This window comes from Equus caballus, chromosome 22, assembly GCF_041296265.1.
Source record: "Equus caballus isolate H_3958 breed thoroughbred chromosome 22, TB-T2T, whole genome shotgun sequence".
In the NCBI taxonomy this organism is placed as follows: Eukaryota; Metazoa; Chordata; class Mammalia; order Perissodactyla; family Equidae; genus Equus; species Equus caballus.
Window position 1 is genome coordinate 34,814,547 of NC_091705.1, and position 21,363 is coordinate 34,835,909.

Consider the following 21,363-nt stretch of genomic DNA (forward strand, 5'->3'; position numbering starts at 1 on the left):
AAGCCTGAAGTATGTTTACAGAGTGCTCAGCACAGAGCAGGGCCCCAGTCCACAAAGTGCAGCTACCATTGTCAGGAGACAAAATGAGTATGCTGGTGTTGTCACGGTTCTGTTCATGGGTCCTGTCACAGATGCACAGTTATTCAAGCTGCATGGCAAGTGTTACAAAATACGTGTTGTTGAAGAAAACCATCTTTGTGTTTATGAACGGGCTCCTTACTATGTATTTGAATATGAAACATGATTCAGAGCACTGAGGGTGATGTCAGTAAACTGAGCTGTCAGGAGCCCAGCTTCATTTCCTGACACCCACTTGGGCTTCTGGAATAAAGGTGTAGCCAAATGATGGCTCCAGCTCCAGGTGAGAGCATGCCTGATAGCTCTCAGTCACCTTTTGTCCCTCATTCATCCTGACATTGTAGAGAAATACCAGGCCCTTCTTCTGGCTTCTCGGCATTCTTGAACTTATTCATTCATTGTCATGTCATCCTTAGGGCAGAGGATGGTGACACTGAGTCAGAATTAGAAAATGATGTCTTTACTTTAGAATCTTCCAGCTTATTTTTACATGTATTTTTGAACTTACTGTATGTGCCAGGCACTTAATCCATACGAGAACCCTGTAGGGTAAATGTGATTATTCCCATTTTACTTTGGGAAAGCAAGGCGCAAAGATGTTAACCTGCCCAAGTCTAGGGACAGGAAGGAGACCCAGGTCTCTCCAGGCTGTGAACCTCCTCTCCATGGGTTGCTAGGCTGGTGTTCTTTTGATTCCATTACAGTCCCACACCAATTTGTGGGAAAGTCTTCAGATTGGCGAAATCCCTCCTAATATATAGCCAGTTTGCTTGGGTCTTTCCTGATTAGCATCACAGTTCTCTGAGAACTAATTAAAATTCTTGTTAGGTCACAAACTGCCCCAGCCCTACCCCCACCTATAAATAACTTTTACTGCCCTAATAGAGCTCCAGCCCCAGCCCTAATAGAGTTCTAGTCCCAGCTTCCCATCTAAGTAGTTTTAAGACAAATCAGAGCTGCCTCTTTGGGGGAGGGGCGATCAAAGCCAAGGCTTGCCTCAGGCCACACAGTATTTTGGCAGCAGCATTGGCATGTGTGCTGGGCTAAATAGGAGTTAAAAGACTCAGTTTCCAAATCTAGCCCTTTAATCTTGAACTGTGTGACCTTGGGCATGTCACTTAACTTCTCTGTTTCATTTTCCCATCCTGGAAAAGGCGATTAATAATGCAACCCCTGGGTACGTAATTCGCCTAAAATGAGAATCAAAGGAGATTAAATACAACAGTGAGAACTACCATCTATCAACACTTACTATGGGCCAAATACTTTCAATTCCCTTAGATGTGTTATTTAATTATCACAGTCCTAAAATGGAGGCCCTAGTATTTCATTTTATAGTTTAAAAAAAAGTTCAGAGAAGTTAAGTCACAGAGGACTCAGATCCACATTTCTGGCTTTCAAATTGATGCTCATGATCACTCTGCGTGTCACATTGCTACCCACTGTACACAAAAGCAGAGACGTTTCATGGCTTTGCCATCAAGAACTCTACAAATGGCAGGAGATTACAGTCATGCATGCTGCAAAGGACGTTTCAATCAATGATGGACCACATATATGACAGTGGTCCCTTAAGATTCGTACCATAGAGCCTAGGCGTGTAGCACGCTGTACCATCTAGGTTTGTGTAAGTGCTTGCTCTCTTTGATGTTCACACAGCGACAAAATCGGCTAACGGCGCATTTCTCAGAATGTATCCCTGTCGTTAAGCAACGCACGACTGTAGTTATTATCTCTTGTAACCACTGCTGTTCCATGTTAGTCCCTAAGGACAGTTAAATTCTCTTGCTGCTTTATCTTTTCTAGCAGTATACGCTGCCTCTTTTCATGTCCCCCGGACTGGTTCAGTGAATTCTTTGGGGTTTTCACCCAGAGAAACAGTTCAGCTCCACCATAAAGGGTGTTGAAGGAGCTAGGCTGAGCCTGGCATCTTGAGCAGCGGCCTCTGACACCTCCAGGGTCTTTCCTCCCTCAAGCATATAGTTAGCCAACTTTTAGTAAAATTCCTTATGTTGCATTTGTTGGTAAGTTTCTCAGTCACTGGATTTCAGAAGTGGAAGACGCCGAGCCATCACTTTATTGATGGGGAAACTGAGGTCCAGAGAGAGAGGTGGCCTTCTTAAGGCCATTCATTCAGTTAGGAGTGTGAACAAGACCGGAACCCACTTCCCCAGGCGGCAGACCAGTGCTCTTTTCCAGCCTTTTGCACGGGGGTGTGTCATCTCCCGTAAGTGGAGGGCAGACTCATGCACTGTGCTCAGCATGCACCTAGGAAACTTTATGGAGAAATTCACTCAGAAAATTGGGCAGGAAGAAAGAGATGGGGGTGGGGCGTGGTGGGGTTGGGTGAGGGTGCAGATCTCCACCCTAACTACTATGTTATACACCAAAGAAATGAATTAAAACTCAGCAAAACAAACTAGATAGCCTACAGTCAGCATGACTAAGGCAAAGGGATTTACGTCGGGAGCCCAGTGAGTGGATAGGAAGCCTTTTGTCACTAAGGCTGCCTGTTAAAAATTGAAGGAAGGATGTTAGGCAAATGTGACCGCCTGGGATGCAGTTACAGCCCCCTTGGCTCATTGTGCAAAGGAAATGGATCTCTCCTGTGGACGGAGAGGTGGAAACTGAGCAAGGGAGCTGAGTGGTTGACATCATCAGGCTGAGCATTGGGTTACAACAAATGGGGACTGACTTGGCCCGAGACGTGGGAAACACCCACTAAAACCTCGAAGTGCATTTCATTTAGCAGACAAGGAGGGAGGGAGCGGGAGAGATAAAGGGTGAGAGAGAATCCTGCCTGTCCCCACCGGCCTGCTCTGCTAATCTTGCTTACCCTCAAAAGGGAGGTTTCTTGAATTCTGCCTTCACTTCTGAATGAGCACCACTGGACTTTGAAGAAACTTTGCTCTTGTAAGTAGAACTTTATTCTCCTCTGCTGTCCCCACCCCCAGGGAGAAGCAGAGCTCGGAGGCAGAGCTCTCTGGAGAGCTTGCTTTCCAGTTTGCTGGTCACAAAGTGTCTATTTTTATATTATGATATATTATTGTTCTGGAAATTATGACTTTGTCTGAAACTGCCTAGGGCTGGAGACTGAGCCTCAAGTCTCACAGATGGGCTCCGGTCAAATGCATTTTTCCTTTTTTACCCAGAGAACTCTGGCAGATTATCTAGAGCTTTAAAAGCAGCTCCTTGCCCCAAATATAGATGAAGAAATAAATACTCCCTTAGAAATTGGTGTTTGTAAACCTTTATTTTTCTTCTGTTTACAAAGATGGTAGAAAAAATTTTGAATATTCTAGAGAGAAATGTCTCTGAACATGAAAATTCCCTCTAATCTTCCCCTCATAAATATAAAATTGATATTTTAAATTTATGATACAGGGGCCAGCCCGGCGGTGTAGCAGTTAAATTTGCGCACTCCGCTTTCGCGGCCTGGGCTTCACCAGTTCGGTCCCCAGCACGAACCTACACACCACTCATCAAGCCATGCTGTGGCAGGCGACCCACATATAACATAGAGGAAGCTCGGCACAGATGTTAGCTCAGGGCCGATCTTCCTCAGCAGAAAGAGGAGGATTGGTGGTGGATGTTAGCTCAGGGCTAATCTTCCTCAGAAAAAAAAAATTTAAGATACACATATGATTAGATTTCATGAAGTTAATCACATATACCCCAGTACTGCAGTACCTGCATGGAGAATTCCAAGATGGAAAGAAGTGTTGGAAATCTTTAACTTTGGCTTTGTGATGTTTTTATTACTTTCTTTTTAAAATTTGCTGTTTATGCCTAGAAAATAAACAGAACATGTAGGCCCTCGCGCATTTTATTTGTTGGGGTCTGTTTTCAGGATGTCGAACTGGTACTGGGTGGGTGTTCTCACGTGGCTTGAGATAAATGGCTTCTAGCTGCTGTGTGTGACCCACCTCCCCTGCTAGCAGGTAAAAATAGTTGAAAACTCCTAGTTAAAGGGGAAAGACTCCAGCTTTAAAAAACAAAGAGCCACCATATAATAGAAGGGCTACAAAGGATACTATGTGAACTGAGCAATGGTTTCACACTCTGGGCCTCAGTTTCCTTTTTGTACCTAGATGAGGGGGTGAAACTAGATGATCGCTATATTTCCAAATTCATCTTGAAAGTTTGAACCATCCATATCTCTGGCCCCTTTGAGGAGAACTCTCAGGGCTTGAGGAGCAAAGTGCTGTTGATTTTCAGTATCCTGTAGTGGCTAAAAACTGGTACCTTTAAGACACTTAAAAGAGGACGTTGTGGAGGAGGAAAAATTTTCCTCTTCCTTTCTAGGGTCTTCTGGCTGTTCTAAGAATTAAATTGACATGAGACAGATTAATAGGAGAAAATCAAATTTAATTGTGTACATACAGGAACCCCACATACATGAGAGACTCAGAGACAGAAAGGTAGAGGACGTATATATGAACTAAGGAATGGGATGGGGCCTGAGGCTTCAGAGGGGAGGAGGGGAATTCACAGGACGATAAGCAGAGCAGATGTTCAGTAATTAGAAGTTGGCCCTGCTGTACAGATAGGTCATAAAAAGTTATTTCTGGTGATAACTCTTATTATGGGCAAGGCTCCAATTTCAGTTCTTTAAGGGAGAGGCAGGAGGTTCTTTTGAGCCCATAGGGTCTCAGCTGCCTTTAGCTCGAAATATTCCACATGCCAAAGTGGCACATCTTGGGAGGCCTGTTCTGAACCCCTTCCACGTAAAACAGGCAATATTAAGTTACTTCTGAGTTTTTTATAGCTTTGTCCGGTTTGGGGTCTCTGCAGAAGGAGAAAGTCTCAGTGTGATGTGTGTGTGCATGTGTGCACACAACAGGGAGGGAGGAGAAAAAGAAGTAACAGTATTCAGCACCTCGTAAGGGCCAGGCCCCACGTTATGCTCAGTCTTTTACATACCGAGGTGGTCAGTATCATTCCCTAACTCCACTGACCGGGGGCATCTCTGCTCTATCTTCCCGTATTATCCTCAGTGCCTTCCTCGTATTTATCTGAGCTGTGCTTCCGTGATTACTGGCCTAACTTTAGTTCACCGTGTCTCTGCAAGACCGTGTGCACCCTCTCTTGTGAGTCTGTCTCATCTGTCGCTGTCACCCCATTACCTGGTAGAAAGCCTGGCCCCTAGGGACAGAGGAGACACATCATACTCGGTTTTAACTTAAAGCCCACCATCCTGGTTCCTACCTTGGCAAAAGAGAGGAAAAATCTCTACTTGCCCCCCCTCCACCTTCCTTCACTGAGACTTGGCCTCCACTGCTGCAGGGAAAGGATGGCCAGAACCAGAATACAGAGAAAAGCAAAAGAAGTTGTCAAACCTTGGATTTTGAGTTCCAAAGTTCCAGGTCTTGGCAATTTAAGGGATTTTATCTTAAAGGCTATCAGCGACCCTAACCCTCAGGAGGATGCAGTATTTAAAAACTGTTTGTTTGAATTAAGATTAGTTAACAGGAGGATTCTCAAAGCCCCCTTGGCATATCTGAGAGCTATGGTCTTCCCCAGCAACTCAGCCTTTTGGAGGTGGACCATTGCTACCATGAAACCACCCGTGGTCATGGGCAGTGGAAGGCCCGGGTCTCACCTCTGCCTCACCCCAGTCCTCCAGGATCTTGAGACTTTGGCTAATTAGAAAAGTCATTCCTCTTCCTAAGGTGGTGGTGAGGAGGTGATATTCTGGAAGGAAGGAAGGGTACCTGCTTTTGGATTTTATTTCTGTTTAATTTGAATGCCTTTAGGCAGGTGTGTCCTCCAGTTACCTTCTGCACCATTCACTTACCCAGTCTGTTGCACTCTTTAGTCTCCTGCCTGCCCCTTGGACCCTCTGGGTATTTGCATTTGTGACCCCTGGGCTGGTTGGTGTCGACAGTCTCTGTCACTTTAGACTGTCTAGAGTTCAATGAGAAGTTGGGGAATGTAGGAGACAAGAGCTCTGCTCTCACCACCTCTTAGCTCAGACTTCCTGGATGGATGACCTCCTCTCAGAGAAGCTGGTTGTCTTCTGTAAAGTGGGGGTCACAATTATACCTTCCTCGCAGGGGTACCACGAGGATGAAATAGGATAGAGCTCATAACACTCTTTAGTTGGCACAAAAATACATGCTCAGGGTTAGCCACTTGATGGTTTCCAGAAAGAAAATGTTGGCCAGTGTACACAGGCACCTGCTCCCTCAGTCATAGGATGGGGTTCGTATGAGGAAGCTGGAGTCATCTCAACTCATCAATGTTGAAACCCCCTGTGATGGGCCCTGGAGTTGCCCTGCTGGCTCTTTGAACCAAGTGTCAGTGCTGTTTCCTGTCACCCAGTCAGGCACTGAGGCCGAAAGCAGAAGTGAGTGCTATTCTCCTGGGACAGAGGACCCTGGCCCAGCCACTTAAGGAAGAAGCTGGTGGCAGGTGTTACTTTCTGAGTGTGACAAGGAGCTGAGCTCGCCCAATTAACTCTGCTGAGTGTTTTCACGAGGGGCCAGAAGTGATTCCTAAGTGGAGACAGATGTGGAAAATCTAAAGTTCTTGGAAACAAGTCATTAATCATGACCCAAGGCTGAGCTCACTACCTCCTGGAAATCTTTCAGAAATGCCTTGTGAAAACTTTGAGTAGTGCTCCTTCAAAGAGTGGTTTCTTCAGAAGTTTCAGTCAGCTGCGTGATGCTAAGTGATTCCAAATTGCAGCTGAAAATGTGTCCACTCTTACTGGAAGAAGCCAGCATTTCCTGATTTTATTTCACAGAAGTCTCTAATCTTCCAAGAAATTACTGGTCTTCGGCTTGGCTTTTCCAAATTGAATAATGGACCTTCAGGGCACTAAAGAAATGAAGTATTTGTTAGCTAATGCATTCTTATTATGTTGCAGGGACCTGAGTCAGTCATTATGTTTAGTGCTTTATAGGCGTGGTCTCTAACATTCAGTAAACTGTACTGAGGGCCAACAAGTACTAAGCACGATGCTAGAGGAGCAGACTGATGAGACAGCCTCTGGTCTTGCGGAGTTCTCAGTGCACCAGGGAAGACAGGCAGGTGAATGAATCCTTACAGTGGATCAGTGTCCAGTGGGTGGAGGACCTGCTCTGGAGCTGGCTGATCACCTCCACACCTCCCTCTGTTTCCTGACTCTCAGAGCTTTACCAGCATTTGTATTAGGGAGAAGTGAGGGCTGCCCCCTGCCGAAGCTTTCACTGCTGGTACCTTCCTATGCCCCATGGCTTCAGACAGAAGCAAGGAACTCTTCTTCATGAAATGCAGTGGCCCCACCTTAGCGAACCCTGACTCTGCAGTCCCAGGTGTAGTAAGGAAACAGGGATGGGCGATTTTGTTGTCTAAAATCACCACTGGATTTTCTCTTGGTTTGTTCTTCCAACATTTATTGTGCGTGTGTTTTTTTTTCTGACTACAAATTAAAGGATCTTCATGGAAGGAAAACTAGAAAGTACAGAAAAACATACTTAAAGTCATCACCAAGTGATTTCACTGCTCTGAGTTTTTAAAAAGGCGTGGCTAGGTCAGAGGGCATGACTTTTTATAGATCTCTGATACACATTTCCAGTTTGGCACCAGAAGGTTTTTGCCTGTGAAGCTCTCATTAGCAGTACATGCTTGTCCCCCACCCCCTCACCCACACACTGCCATTGCATTTCAAGTTTAGCTCTAATTTTAATTTCTTCCTGGGCAGAGTCTCTGTTTGTTTGCAAATTTCAAAGGTGCTCCTTTTCTGGGCTGCAGTCCCTTGGGGAGGAGAAACCATTATCTGTGGTTGATTAGTGCTGCAGCCATTTGTACTTTCTTGTGTGGATGCATGAATTCATCTACTGGTAAAGAACCTTTCATATGTTAGGCATTATGCGAGGTGCTATGGGGGGACACAAAGGTAAATACGACTTATAAGTAGCTCATAATCTGATAAGAAAAAAGACTCAGGTAACTCTAACTCATATGATTCTGTGCCCCAAGAGAGGGACATGCTATGGAAAGCCTGAGAAAGTGGAGGACAGTAGCATTTGAGCCGAGCCTTCAATCCACATCAATAAATTTTTCATGAAGTCAGCCAATATTTAGTGAGCAGCTAATATCTGCCAGGCACTGGGCAAGTTGATAGGTGGACAGTGTTACGAGGACAAAAAGGAGGGTTATGAAATAAATGGGGAGTGATGGACGAGGAGGAGGTTGTGGTCAGGGCAGGCTTACTTGAAGAGGTGCTGTTTAGACTGACTTGAGGAGTCAGTTATGCCAAGAGCTAAGGCAGGAGCGGGGGCGGAGTGGTGCTGTGGATTGGGAAGGAAGAATCCAGGTAGAGAGAGGGACACATGTGAAAGGGCCCAAGGCAGGAAAGCATGTGGAACGTTGGAGAACCTGAAAGGAGGCCAGCGTGGCTAAAGCATAGAGGGGCAAGGACGAGGGAAATGAGTGCAGGTTAAGGTTGGGAGAATTAGGCGGGGGCCTGGGGATGTAGGCTGTGCCTGCTGTGTGGAGAATGGATCTGGAGGCAAGAGGAGCAGAATGAGGAGGCAGTCGCAGTAGTTAGGGGGAGATGACTGATGCTGGGGAGGACTGGAGGGTGAGGTGGAGTTGAAAGATGTAGATGGATTTGAAACTGTAATGGAGGTAGAAACTTAGTGGTTTCTAGTCTGTGCCAGACCCAGGGCTGAGCCCTGAGGGCACAGAGAAGAAAGAGGTCCTCTGTCCCCCAGGGCCTTAGAGGTCTAGCGGCATTGAAGGTTGTGGCTGGGCAGACGTGGGATGTCTTTAAAGGGGATTTCCTGCCCTTACTCAGCTGTGTTCCGGTATACGAGGACAGTTTCTGTCTGAGGTGGCATAGAATGTTTCTCCTAGTCTATAATTTTCTCGTAAGGGGCAGGAAGAGTCTGTTACTCCCAAGAGCCTGTTTTTATTCCTTGACCTGCCTGTAGTTTCTCTTTCTGTCTGATTTCAAATCTGAGCTCCCTATGGGACTTGGGGTTTGGAGACTTGACTGTGTTGCAGCTCTGTTACCAAGCTGCTGTGTGACCTAAAAAGATCCTTAATTCCTCTGGGCCGCATTTTCATCTGTAAATGGGACTGATACTGATCTGATCCCAGGGTCATTGTGAAGATCAAATAAGATATCTTACAGTGCTTTGTAAAATACGATGTGCTGTAATGTGAGGTATCATTATTATTTCAATGAAATATTTATCATCAATGAAATATTTATCATCAATGAAATAAGACAAGAAAAGTTAAAAGCAAAGCGTTCCACCGGGGAAAGGCAGAGTGCCCCTTACAGGTAACTCTGAAATGGCATGTTCAGCATAGGTGGCTCTCTTTCAAGAGCTCGTCGGGAATGCTCTTCCTCTTCTTTTCTCCTTTATTTCGTCCACTGGGATAAACCATTTCCTCTCCTTTCTCCTTCCATCAGAATGGTTTGCAAAACAGTCCATTTCACTTCTCTACATTGCAGGACCCATTTGATAGAGAAGCCAGAGCGTTTGCTTGGAGACCAAGAGAGCTTTGTGAGCAGAACTCCGTGGTTTGCAGGGCTCTGGTCCCCAGCAGCCGGTGCGCTCCCAGGAGTGTATTTAATTAGGTTTGGGGGAGGAAGGCAGTCAAGGGCACCGAGCCGTGGAAAACAGTCAACAGCGCAGAACCAGCCCACACACCACCTCAACAGGGCAGTTTCAAGCCAAAGCGTTGGGCTTTCTTTTGGATTTTAAAGGAGGAAATTCTCTTTTTTTAAAGTAAGATTTTTTCCCCCCTTTTTAAATAAAAGGCATAAATGCTTAGGAAATAAAGTGCACTTTTTTCCCTCTATGAAGCTTTTTAAAAAATAATTCGTCTTCCAGTTACTAAAATGATAGATTGGAGGATCTGTTCTATTTTGACCAAAAAACCAGGTGACAATAAGTGCAGTTAACTAGCCCATGTAAACATAAGTCGGTAGTGTGTAACATAGTTCTTTCTGCGCTTTCATATGCTTATTTCTTTGTTATTGTTTTTATTTTCTTCATTAATTTTCCCTAAAGTAATACATGTGCTCCTTGTAACTAATTAAACAATTTGAAGATGTATAAAGAAAAAGTTATAATCTCTCCCCTCCCCCTACTCCCCATTTCGATCCTTTTGAGATAACCACTGTAATCAGTTTGGTGTATATCCTTCCATACCTTTCTCCAAGCTTCTGTTTAAATGGATATAGGATTTGTGTATGTATGTGGTTATTTGTTTTGTCAGAAGTGGGATCATATTTGTCAATTATTTTTCAATTTATTTTTCCCACTAGATAATACATCATGGGTAGGTGTGAATCCAGTTCACTCTTTTAAATAGCTTCAGGGCTGTGGATCTAGAGGTACCACAATGTATTCAACCGTTTCTCCTTTGACAGATACTCAAGTTGTTACCTGTTTTTTTCCACTACAAATCTTGTTGTATTAAATAACTTTATATGCATATCCTTCTTTACTGGTGCTTTTATTTTTATAGGTTACATTTTTCAAAATAGTATTGCTGGGTCAAAAGGTATATGTATTTGACATTTTAATAGATAATACCATCCTACTTTACAAAGAGTTCTAGTAATTTACATTCTCCCCAGCAGTATGAGTACTTCCATTTCCCTAAATCTTTACCAATATTAGATATTCTTTCCCTTCTTCCTTCCCACCCTCCATCTCTCCCTCCATCTGTGCCTCCATCTATCTCTGTTCTTTTATTTTGTGACCAAGCTGATGGGAGGAAATGGTATCTCATAGTTGCTTACTTTGTATATTCTTTACCTCTAGTGAAATTGAACATTGTTTCATGTTCATTGGACTTTCCATTTTCCTTTTCTGTGAATTTCTTTCACCCATTTTTCTTATGAATTTTTTGTCTTTTTCTCAACAAGTTATAGGGGCTCTTTATATATATATATATATATATATATATATTTTTTAAGATTGGCACCCACGCTAACAACTGTTGCCAATCTTTTTTTTTCCTGCTTTTTCTCCCCCAAATACCCCCAGTACATAGTTACATATTTTAGTTGTAGGTCCTTCTAGTTGTGGCATGTGGGATGCTGCCTCAACATAGCCTGATGAGCGGTGCCATGTCCACGCCCAGGATCCGAACCGGCAAAACCCTGGGCCACCAAAGCGGAGCGCGCAAACGTAACCACTCGGCCAGAGGGCCAAACTCAATATATTTTTATATATTAAGGATTCCATATCTGTTGCAAATGTTTCTCCTCATCTGTTATTCATTAGATTTTTTTCTATTTTTCTCTTCGTAGTGTCTGTATTTCTCTTGTTAAGAATAATTTCCCCACCTCAAAGTTACGTAAATATTTTCCTAAATGTTCTCATACGCCTGTGCTTTTAATTAATTTCATCCTGAACCTTAAATCCCTTTGAAATTTATGTTTATAATAGTGAGAAAGAAAAGCCTATTTTCTTTATTTTCTATTTTACATTGAAATCTCATCTTTGTCATAAATAAGTTCCTTTATTGTATCAATTTCTGAACTTGCTATTCTCATCCATAGGCCTATTTGTCTATTTTTATGTTAATACCGTATCTTTTACTTGTAATGTGTTTATAATAAATTTTTATTATCTCATAAGACAAATCCCCTACGTATTCATTTTTTATAGCTTTCTTTACTATTTCTTGGCTAATTTTTTTGGATATTTATTATTGTATATGAACTTTAAAGTAATTTTATCTATTTCCCCCCTCCAAAAAAACAGTTGGTATTCTTATTGAAATTATGTAGGAATTTGGGAAGGATTGGCATTTTTAGACAATTAGGCTTTTCTACCTAGGAGCATGCTAACTAGTGTGGGACTTATGCATTCTATTTCTATATTTTGTTGTTTTTACCTTTAAAATTTTAATATGCATCATAGACATATTCTAAAGTGAAACAATATTTCTATATAAGTGAATAATCAAAGACCTTAGAAAGTTTTAACTCTGGTCTCTTCCGTTTTCAGTGTTGTTGTTATCAAATATATAATATTGTCAAATTGTTTTTATTTCCCCATTTAGCTTTGTTTCACTAAATCAGTACTTCATTAAATTTACCAATATACTTACTAATTTCTTTGCCCACTGTTTATCCTAAAAATCTCACTTATTTTCTGTGTTCAGTTTCCTTTCTGTTGGAGAATGTTCTTGAAGTCTGGGAATGATGACCTTGCTCAGTCTGTCTGAAAATGTCTTTTGCCCTTACTCTTGATATTTTAGAATTTTAGATAGACAGCGTGTTTAATGATTATGAAAGTTATGTCTGCCTCCTTAAAAGTTTTCAACCAAAACACAAATAGTTAATGTAAAAAGTGAAAATTTTTCACTCCTTTTCCCTCAGTTTCTGAGTCCCAGAGAGATCCACTGTTCCTGCCTTTTTCTATGTGGAAACAAAAAAATGTGTCTGTACACAAATGCCATACTTTTTTTCTAAGCATAAACAATCATGTCCGTATTTTTTAGTAAAAATGATAATGTATACAATTTTACACTATTTTTAAAGAACAAAGCATGTCCATTTTTCCATGTCAGTACGACGAAATCTCCCTCATTCTTTATAGTGGCTGTATAGTTTCTCATTGTATTGATACACCATAGTTAAATTCTTTTCCTCTTAACAGAAATTTAAGTTGTTTCCTCTTTTTTTGCTATTACACAGTATGTTTTACTGAACATCCTTTTACTTCTCTGAACATATCTATCGTATAAATCCTAGGTATTTGACTTACCCAGAGGATGTGCCCTTTAAAATCTTAGGAGATATTGTTAACTTGTCCCAAAATATTGTTTCAGTTTACAATGCTAGAGTATGTCTGCCTCTAACTTTTGTTTTTCTTCTGGTTCCTTAGAATTTCCACACTGATTAGTCAACAGTGGAAAATCTGAAGAGATGCGAGCAGGAAAAAGAAACTAAACCAGGTGGGTAGTTGCATTGTTCATACCACTCTGTCATAGCACCACGAGTGTTTGTGCAAATACGTTTGTTTCAAGAAGGAAAAGAAATAGGTTCCAATAGGAATAGGTCCCTGCCTCGTGAAGCAAAGGCAGGATGGCCCTGTTCAGAAGGTGTGCAACGTCAAGCTGCAATTTCACAGACGCTTTCTTTACAGCGTCAGAAAGACAGTTTACCTCTGGTGGCTTACAAGAGAATGGGTTTCTGCAGCCATCTTCTGAAGCAGAAAGAATCATACATAGGAGTTAGTAGCAAATTTGGGCATGATGCCAACTTTCCTGTCCACCATTTGTTTGTTGTAATGCTATTTTCATAAAGACTAGGGTACATTATGGGAATTTTAATACTGTGATAGAGGAGCAAAAGCAATCAAAACTCAGCCCAAAGATACAAGCACAGGGGCTGGCCTGGTGGCATAGTGGTTAAGTTTGTGTGCTCCCCTTTGGTGGCCTGGGGTTTGCAGGTTCAGATCCTGGGTGCAGACCTACACACCACTCATCAAGCCTGCTGTGGTGGCATCCCACATATAAAATAGAGGAAGATTGGCAACAGATGTTAGCTCAGGACCAATCTTCCTCAGCAAGAAAAAAAAAAAGAAGAAGAAGAAGAAATAAGCACAGCCCAGTGGTCTGATGAGGAGGGTTTGTGAGGGTCCCTTCCAGTTGGAAGAAAGTTGCAGTTCATAGAACATGAGTGGCCTGCCTGGAAGTACGGCCCCTTTGGATCAGTGTTCATATTTTTGTGGTATCTAAATGTTTCTGGCATAAGTTAATTTTTAAGTCTCTGATCCGTGATTCACCCACCTCCCCTGCCCCCAACCCGCCCACCCCCTTTCAGCTCTGTCTCCTTGTAGTTAGGGCAGAATCTCCAGCCTTTATTTCTCTGTCCAAGACCTAGCAGTCCCGGGAATTTGGGGGATTTTGAGCTCCTTTGAATTCCCTCTAGCCTAGCCTGCCTCTAACACCTCTCCTAAGATTCCTGTTCGCTGTTGGCAGAGTGAGAGTATTGCCTGGCGGGCAGCTGCCCTGGCATTGGAACTCCCCAGCTGCTTATCTTATCAGCAAGGCTTCTGGGTCTTGCCCTACACTAGCTTCCCAAGCCACCAGGCTTGCGTCCTGTTCTGACTCAGTGCCCCCTGGGAATCCCCTGGATGCAGATGTTTGCAGGGACTAGGATGCAGCAGTCCGCTCCCAGGACTGTTTATCTGGCCAAGGCCAGTTAGGAGGGCAAGCCTCTAGAGGGCCTCCTGTTCCGGCTGCTGTGAGAGCCCTGGGGCCCAGAGCCACCGAACCTTGAGGATGCTGAGGTTGTATGAAGTCTAGAGCGGGGGTTTTTAACTAGGGGTTTCTAGTTGGCTTCTGGAATTCAAGATTCCCCTGTAATCATGGGTACAGTTTTGTATGTGTGTGTATATATACTTTTCTGGGCAAAGTGTCCGTGGCTTTCCTCAGATTCACAAATGTGTCTGTAACCTCTGAATTTTAAAAACTAATGGTCTAGAGAGAGCCTAAAGTGTCGTGGGCCACTGTGTCTCCTTGAGCACCAGCCTCCCAGATGCCAGGATCTTGGGATACGTCATCCAAGAAACCTCTAGGTTTTTCTAGAAAAGTTTATGGAAAGTTTAGGGGTGAACTAGGACAAATTACCTGATATCACTGAACCTTGGAGCCATCCCATGGGATGTCCCAAAGTCACATCATGAAATTGCACCCCAGCCCCTGTTGCATCTCACTGAACGCGCCAGGTATACTGAACACACTATGCGAGTTTTCGGGTTCCTGAATCCCTAGCTCAGGAAGGCTGCTCCAGGCAGCTACGCTGACAACAGTGAGAATACTGGTGGTGGCTAAAATTCAATCTGGTGTACCATTGCCAAGAACAGCGTTAAATATTTTATATATGTTATCTTCTTTCATCTTCACAACCCTCCACTGAGGTTGGTATTCTTATTTTACCTATGGAGAAACTGAGGCATAGAGAGATCTAGTAACTCATCAGAGATCACATAGCCAATAAGTCAGTAAGTGACACATGACCCAAGCACATGAGCTTAACCATGAAGCTTTATGATGAAAGTAAAGGGCATTTTTAGAAAAAAGTAAAGCAAGCAGAAAAAATATGGGACTATTTAGTGTAGGGCAAACTGCCCTGTATATTGTAATACAGAGAACATTGCTGTATTATAGCAGACCCGAAAAACTGCTCACGGCAGTCATCTTAAATTATTAAGAAAAAGTTAGTGGATAATGCATTAATGCATTAGTGCAATATGTGAGAAGAATTTCTATCCATTATAATTCAGATAAGGGTTTTTTTTTAACAGCTTTATTGGGATATAATTCACATACCATGCAATTCTCCCATTTAAAGTGTACAACTTAATGGCCTTTGGTCTATTCACAGAGTTGTGCATCTGTCACCATAGTCAATTTTAGAACATTTTCCTTACACCAGAAAGAAACCCCACACCCTTTACTCATCACCCACCCAAGCCCCCAGCCCTCCCGAGTCCTAGGCAACCACTGATCTGCCTTCTGTCTCCAGATAAGGTTTTGATGTTAAAAGAGTAACAGTGTGGGAATCTTAGTGATCTGGAGTGAGTCATTCCCTGGGGAATAATTAGGCAAATGAAATTTGGCTCTAATGTATTTTATAAATGGCTTTATTAGCTAAGAAGCTACGAGCATGTCTTTGATATTCCTGAATTTGGGGTTGACATAGGCAAAAGACAAGTTTTTTTGTGAGTAACTTCCACTTGTCAGCATCGCCTGTCAAATAGGCTCTTCTCAGCAAGTGACTGTAAAATGATGATGGTTTCACGGGGCTGTGTTTCTCCACTGGTGTCAGAACCAGGACTAGTTCAACACAGGATCTTTCTTCTGTCATCTGAATTCCTGGCTTGGTTTCTCTCTCTGCCCTACTGTGGTTGTTGATATGAAGGGCGCTCATGTAGATGCCTGTCACTCTTGGAAATTTAAGAGACAGCAGCATGGGATCCTGTCCGGCACTGGGAGAACTTACAACTGCATGTTGTCTCGAACATTTCATGTTAGCAGATCCACTGTGTATCTCTCCTGATTCATTCATTCATTCTTTTTCGCCTTTTCTTTCTTTTCTTCTTCTTCTTCTTTTTTTTTTTTTGGTAAGGAAGATTGGCCCTGAGCTAACATCTATATGGCCAATCTTTGTTTTTTGCTTGAGGAAGATTGCCGTTGAGCTAACATCTGTGCCAATATTCCTCTATTTTGTATGTGGAACGCCACCACAGCATGGCTTGATAAGCAGTGCATAGGTCCACGCTCGGGATCCACAAACCTGGGCTGCTGAAGCGGAGCACACGAACTTAACCACTACACCACTGGGCTGACCCCATTCATTCGTTGTTTTAGAAAACGTTTAGGAGGCCTATGTATGCAGCACGCGCTGTGGTAGGTGCTCAGTAAATCACTCTGAAAGTGTCTTGTCCCCATCATTACAGTGCCTGGCCTTATTTGACCAGATGGAGTTAGTCACTTGTGCTGAAAGAAGCCACAGGGGCATGGGGTTCGGTAACAGAACAGTTCTCTGATGGGGAGGAGACAGGCACAGCATCATCCTCCTCAAGACAAAGCCATCACCAGAACGCACTGTCCTAAAGACTGCACACTGAATCAGGATGAAGAAACACAGATTCAAGTCCTGATTCAGCTACTGACTGGTTGGAGGACCTGGGGCGACTCATGCTCTTCTCTGAGCCGTGGGCTCTCTGTTGTGAGGGTGAAATAATGCAGTGCCTCTCAAAATACGTTCAGTACCATTTCTGGAAAGAGTACGTACTTAGTAAATGTTGAATGAATGCCTGAAGGAATGAAGGGATAGTCTGTATCTGAGTGTTAGAGCAGAACTCTAGCAGGTCAGATGACGAGGAGGAGACAAAGGACAACCTCCCTTTCTTCTTCCAGTCAGTCCCCTCCTGCCACTTCAGCCCCTTTCCGCTCACCTTTTCCTGGGGCTCCCACATCCTCTGCTTCCCTGAGCCAAAGAGGCGCTGCCTTTGGGGCCTTGGGCCTAGGAGGCAGCCAGGCCTGGGTGTGAATGCAGGCTCCAGTAGGTCCTGGCTCTGTGTAAAGGGCATCTAATTGCACAGGGCTACTGTGCAGCATAGATGAGAGACATATGGAAAGCATTTGTTTCCATGTGTGATACATAGTATATGTACCTCGTAAACGGTAGCTGTTTTTATTTTATTATTACCATTGTTGTTTATTTGGTCAGGAGCCACGGCTTAGCTGGTTATTTTAAGCACTGCTTTGAGAGTGTTGATGTTCTTAAATTCTTCTTTTGTTTGTTCATTAATTCATTCATAGCAATATATTCATTGAGCATCTTCCATGTGTCAGGAGCTGTGCTGGGTGCTGGGGATACAGTGACAAACAAGAAAGTCAGGGTACCTGTCCTTTTGGAACCAGTTGTGAAGGCAAACATTGAACCTGTGTCAGCAGCTGCATTGTGGCAGATCAGGGAGCTCTTGTGTTTTCTGCTGGCTCAGGGAAGAGGATGCGCAGGCTGAGGAATCTCTGTCCTGGGCCACTAGGAATTACACAGAACACTTAGGCTGAGGGCTGGCCGCCCCATGAAGCCTCAGTGCCTGGAGGCCAGGGGTGGAAGTGGTCTGGGAATCTTGTGCAAACTGTTAATATGGGCCAAAGGCACAGGTGAATCTACACTCTCTGCTCGGGTAGGGTGGTCCCTGGCCTGCAAACATGTCGCTCTTGCAGGTTTCCAGGGAGGCTGTTGATAAATTGGTCTTTCCCTGTGTTGCGTTTGTGGATTCTGAACTCTACTTCTATCTCGGGCAGGAAGAATGGAAGACAGCTTTGTTTCTCCTTCAGCTTAAGACAGGAGGGCCGCGAGCCCTGTTGGCAGTGCCTTTGGGCATCTGGTGTCTGTGCCTGTGAGTGACGTGTGAAGAGATGCCCTCGCTGCCCCCGAGGCTTCACTCACCCCACACTCGGGAGAAGACTCTGAAAACCGGCACGCAAGGAAAGCATTAAAGCATCCAGTTAGAAATGCCAGTGAAAGGGTAAAATCGAAATCAGAGCAGAGTTCAGAGTCAGCCTTGTCTTCCAACACCCTGGAAGGTCCCGGCCTCATTCACTCTTCTCTCTCCCCAGCTCACTGCCCCGCAGCCCAGTGGCCTCCTTAGAATCTTTCTGGACGCCAGGCAGGCCCGCCTCCTGCATGCTGTTCCCTCTGCCTGGCACGCTTTCCCCACGTGCTTGCCTGCCTCCTTCCCTCCCTTCCTTCAGGTCTCTGGACCGCGTCACCTCTATCACAGGGGCTCCTTGTCCTCTCTGGAAAACCGCACTCCCCTCTCACTTCCTGTCCCCATAGCGCTTTGCCGCCTGATTCTCTGTTTATTTGTTAGTGTGAGTTGCTCCACTAGAACGTGAGCTTCATGGGAGCAGAGTCTCTTTTGTTCTTTGCTGAATCCCCAGTGCCCGGTGGGCGATAACTATAAAGATAAAGGAGAGGAGGGAGTAGCTTCCTTCAAATTAGTGACTGTGTGTAAATGGCTGGCCCCTGCGCCCCACTCTGCCGTATACACATGCTCTTAACTACCAAGCTTTTAAAAGATTCTTATTTTAAAGATTTATATTCAGAAGTGGTCCTTAAGTTGTTTTCTCTCTCACAGCGTGTGTGGGCTCTGCCAGGCTCCCCTTGGTGACGGAGGCTGACGAGGGCAGTGACCATCAGCTGGAAACCACACCCGCATCTCCCCAGCTGGCGTTATTAGAATCCCTGAGGAAGGCGAGGGGTGTAGTTTGAAACTGTCGCCCCGTGATTCTGCTAATTCTGATGTGTCCCACCACCAGCACTGGCTGAGAATTATGGTTTATGAGTCAGTCTCCCTAACTAGACCGTGAACTTCCCTCAGGGGCACAGTGGTGTCTTACTGGTTTCATATCCATGGCGTCTAGTCCCAAGCCTGGTACACATGGAGTGATCGCTAAAATGTCGTTGAATGAGTGAGTGAATGAATGAATTAATATTTTAAAGATGACACCTTGCTTCTTTTCATCCTCCACAGTGGATTTTTGGCTTGCTTTTTACAGAATTCTAGAGGAACTGGAGAGGTTCTCCAGGGCTGAAGGTAACTGTAGAGCTCACTGGTTACCCGTTACTGTGCAGCACGTCACCCCCAGTACTTAGTGGTTTAAAACAACAGCAATTTGTTGTCTTTCCTGGTTTCTGTGGGCAGGAATTTTGGAACAGCTTGGCTGGACGGTTCTGGCTTGGGTCTCTCCTGCAGTTGCAGTTAGATAGTGGCTGGTGCCTGAGTAGCTCTGGGCCAGCGCAGCTGGGGATTGCCAGCTGCCTCTCTCTCTGTGCTGTCTCGGGACTCTCCATGTGGTCACTTCATGGGGCTGGAGCTACCTCGCAGCATGGCAGCCTCAGATTTCCTTCATGCAGCTCAAAGTTCCAAGACAAGTGTCCCAAGAGAGAACCAGGTGAAAGACATGTCACCTTTTCTAACCTCATCTTTGGAAGTCACGCAGCATCACTTCTGGTGCATTCTCCTGGTTAGAAGCAAGTCACTAAGGCCAGCGCATTCTAGGGTATGCAAATTAGATTCCACTTCTTGATAGGAGGACTGCCAAAGAATTTGCAGGCGTAGTTCAGAACCACCACAGAGATGCACAATTTACCCCTTCATTCCACACTTGAGATCCCCGAGGTTTGCAGGGGAAGAACTTGCCCAGAGGTGCCCAGCCTGGCATCGGCAGAGCTGGAGCTCAGTCCAGCCCCTGGACCTTTGGCCTGCCTGCTTGGAAGTGATCTCACTTTCCCTTCCTGCCCGCCCTCCACAGTGTGACAGGGACTGCCAGTCTCTGGGAACCTTGCTGCGTCCTCACCAGGTTCAGATAATGTGTAAACAGCAGGAGGCCTGGGGAGACCCAGCATGCCTGGTCCCCAAGTAGTAATCCAGCTGGATAGTTCTGGTTCTTTCCAAAGACCTCCACAGAAGCGCACACTTACGTGGATTGAAGAGTCGGGATCACGGCCCCGTGCCCAGCCCCAGGCCTGCACGAAGTACCGACAGTGCCCTGCCACTGGGTGAGATACGGCTACTGAGAGGGTGAGAGTTTTAAAATTTGTACCCAAAAATAATTATTTTTACTGTTTCTGTGAAGTTAGATCTAACAAAAAATAGAATTTGGGGGCAGAATTCAGAGAATCAACCCGATGTCACTGGAAACGTTCTGAATATTTTTACATCCAGCTGAAAATTCTAAATAGAGTTTTGTTTAGGCACGGGTAAGATACATGTGCCTATATGTTTTCGCAGCATCATAGAATGTTTTCTTGAGACTTCATTGCTTTCTTGCCCTTTCTTCAGAAATGCCTTACTTTGAGCTTGGGGATAGAGGAGAAAAAGGGGAGAAAACCCTTACTATGTGCCAGGCGTGATGTTATTCATTTCCGTGCTTTCCAGCCTAACAGTACAGGCTCAGCCCCGCCCTTCACCTGGTGGGTACGTGACCTTGGGCAAGCCACTTAACCTCTCAGCACCGCAGTTTCTTTTTCTATAGAACAGGAATAATAATGCTTTCTACTTCATAGACCTGCTGTGAAATTAAATGAGATAATGCCTGTAAGAGGCTTAGCACAGGCTGGCATGCGGTAAGGACTCCATAAAAGCTGGCTCTCATTATTCCCCACACTACCTTTCGAGGCAGTTGTTAGACCCACATTTTACAGGAGAGTAATCTGTGGTCAGGTGAGTTGCCAAGCTGTAGGGGCAGAAGCTGAGTGACCCCAAAGGCCCTGCTGTGTCCACTGCACCATGCAAGACTCCAGGTGGCTCTGCCAGGCCTTCCCAACATGCAGTAGTGGTGGACAGAGGGACTCAGGGGCTTCCTGCCCCACAGGGCCCCTGTGTCAGTGTCCTAAAGCAGGAAAATTTGAAAACACAGGGCCAGGAATCCACTTATGAGGCTCTATAAAGAGCAGAGTGACCGAGAATGTTCTAGACAGAGGGAACAGTCTTGTGAAGGCCCTGAGGTCAGGAAGAACTTAGCTGGTTTGGGGAATTAAAGAACACAATGGACCAAAAAGAGAGTAGAAATGAGACAAAAGGACGCAGAGGAAGGCAGGGCCAGATCAATGCAGGCCTTTGGGGGCTGGTGCAGAGAGTTTGGATTTTGCCAGCTGTGGAATAGAAAAGCATCAAAGGTTGAGTGAAGCAGGGGAGTCACATGACCCAATGCCTGATTTGTGAACATCACCCTGGCAGCTTGTGCAGAAAATAGACCTTGGGCTGAGGGCAAGGTGGAAGCAGGGATGCAGTG

General features: G+C 44.6%; 1 protein-coding gene across 5 annotated transcripts in view; it reads left to right on the forward strand.

The window, feature by feature from the left end:
• Nucleotides 1–21,363, forward strand: part of PKIG (cAMP-dependent protein kinase inhibitor gamma) — a 76,270-nt gene that overhangs the window by 41,458 nt on the left and 13,449 nt on the right. For 3 of the 5 annotated variants that reach the window (XM_023626615.2, XM_070247046.1, XM_023626616.2), the window contains one exon: nt 12,927–12,996. The gene's annotated coding sequence lies outside the window, so the exon portion shown is untranslated. Of the gene's footprint in view, nt 1–2,806; nt 2,992–12,926; nt 12,997–18,880; nt 20,151–21,363 lie in introns of those variants that run through there. The other 2 variants (XM_005604647.4, XM_001500434.7) reach the window with 2 other exon arrangements.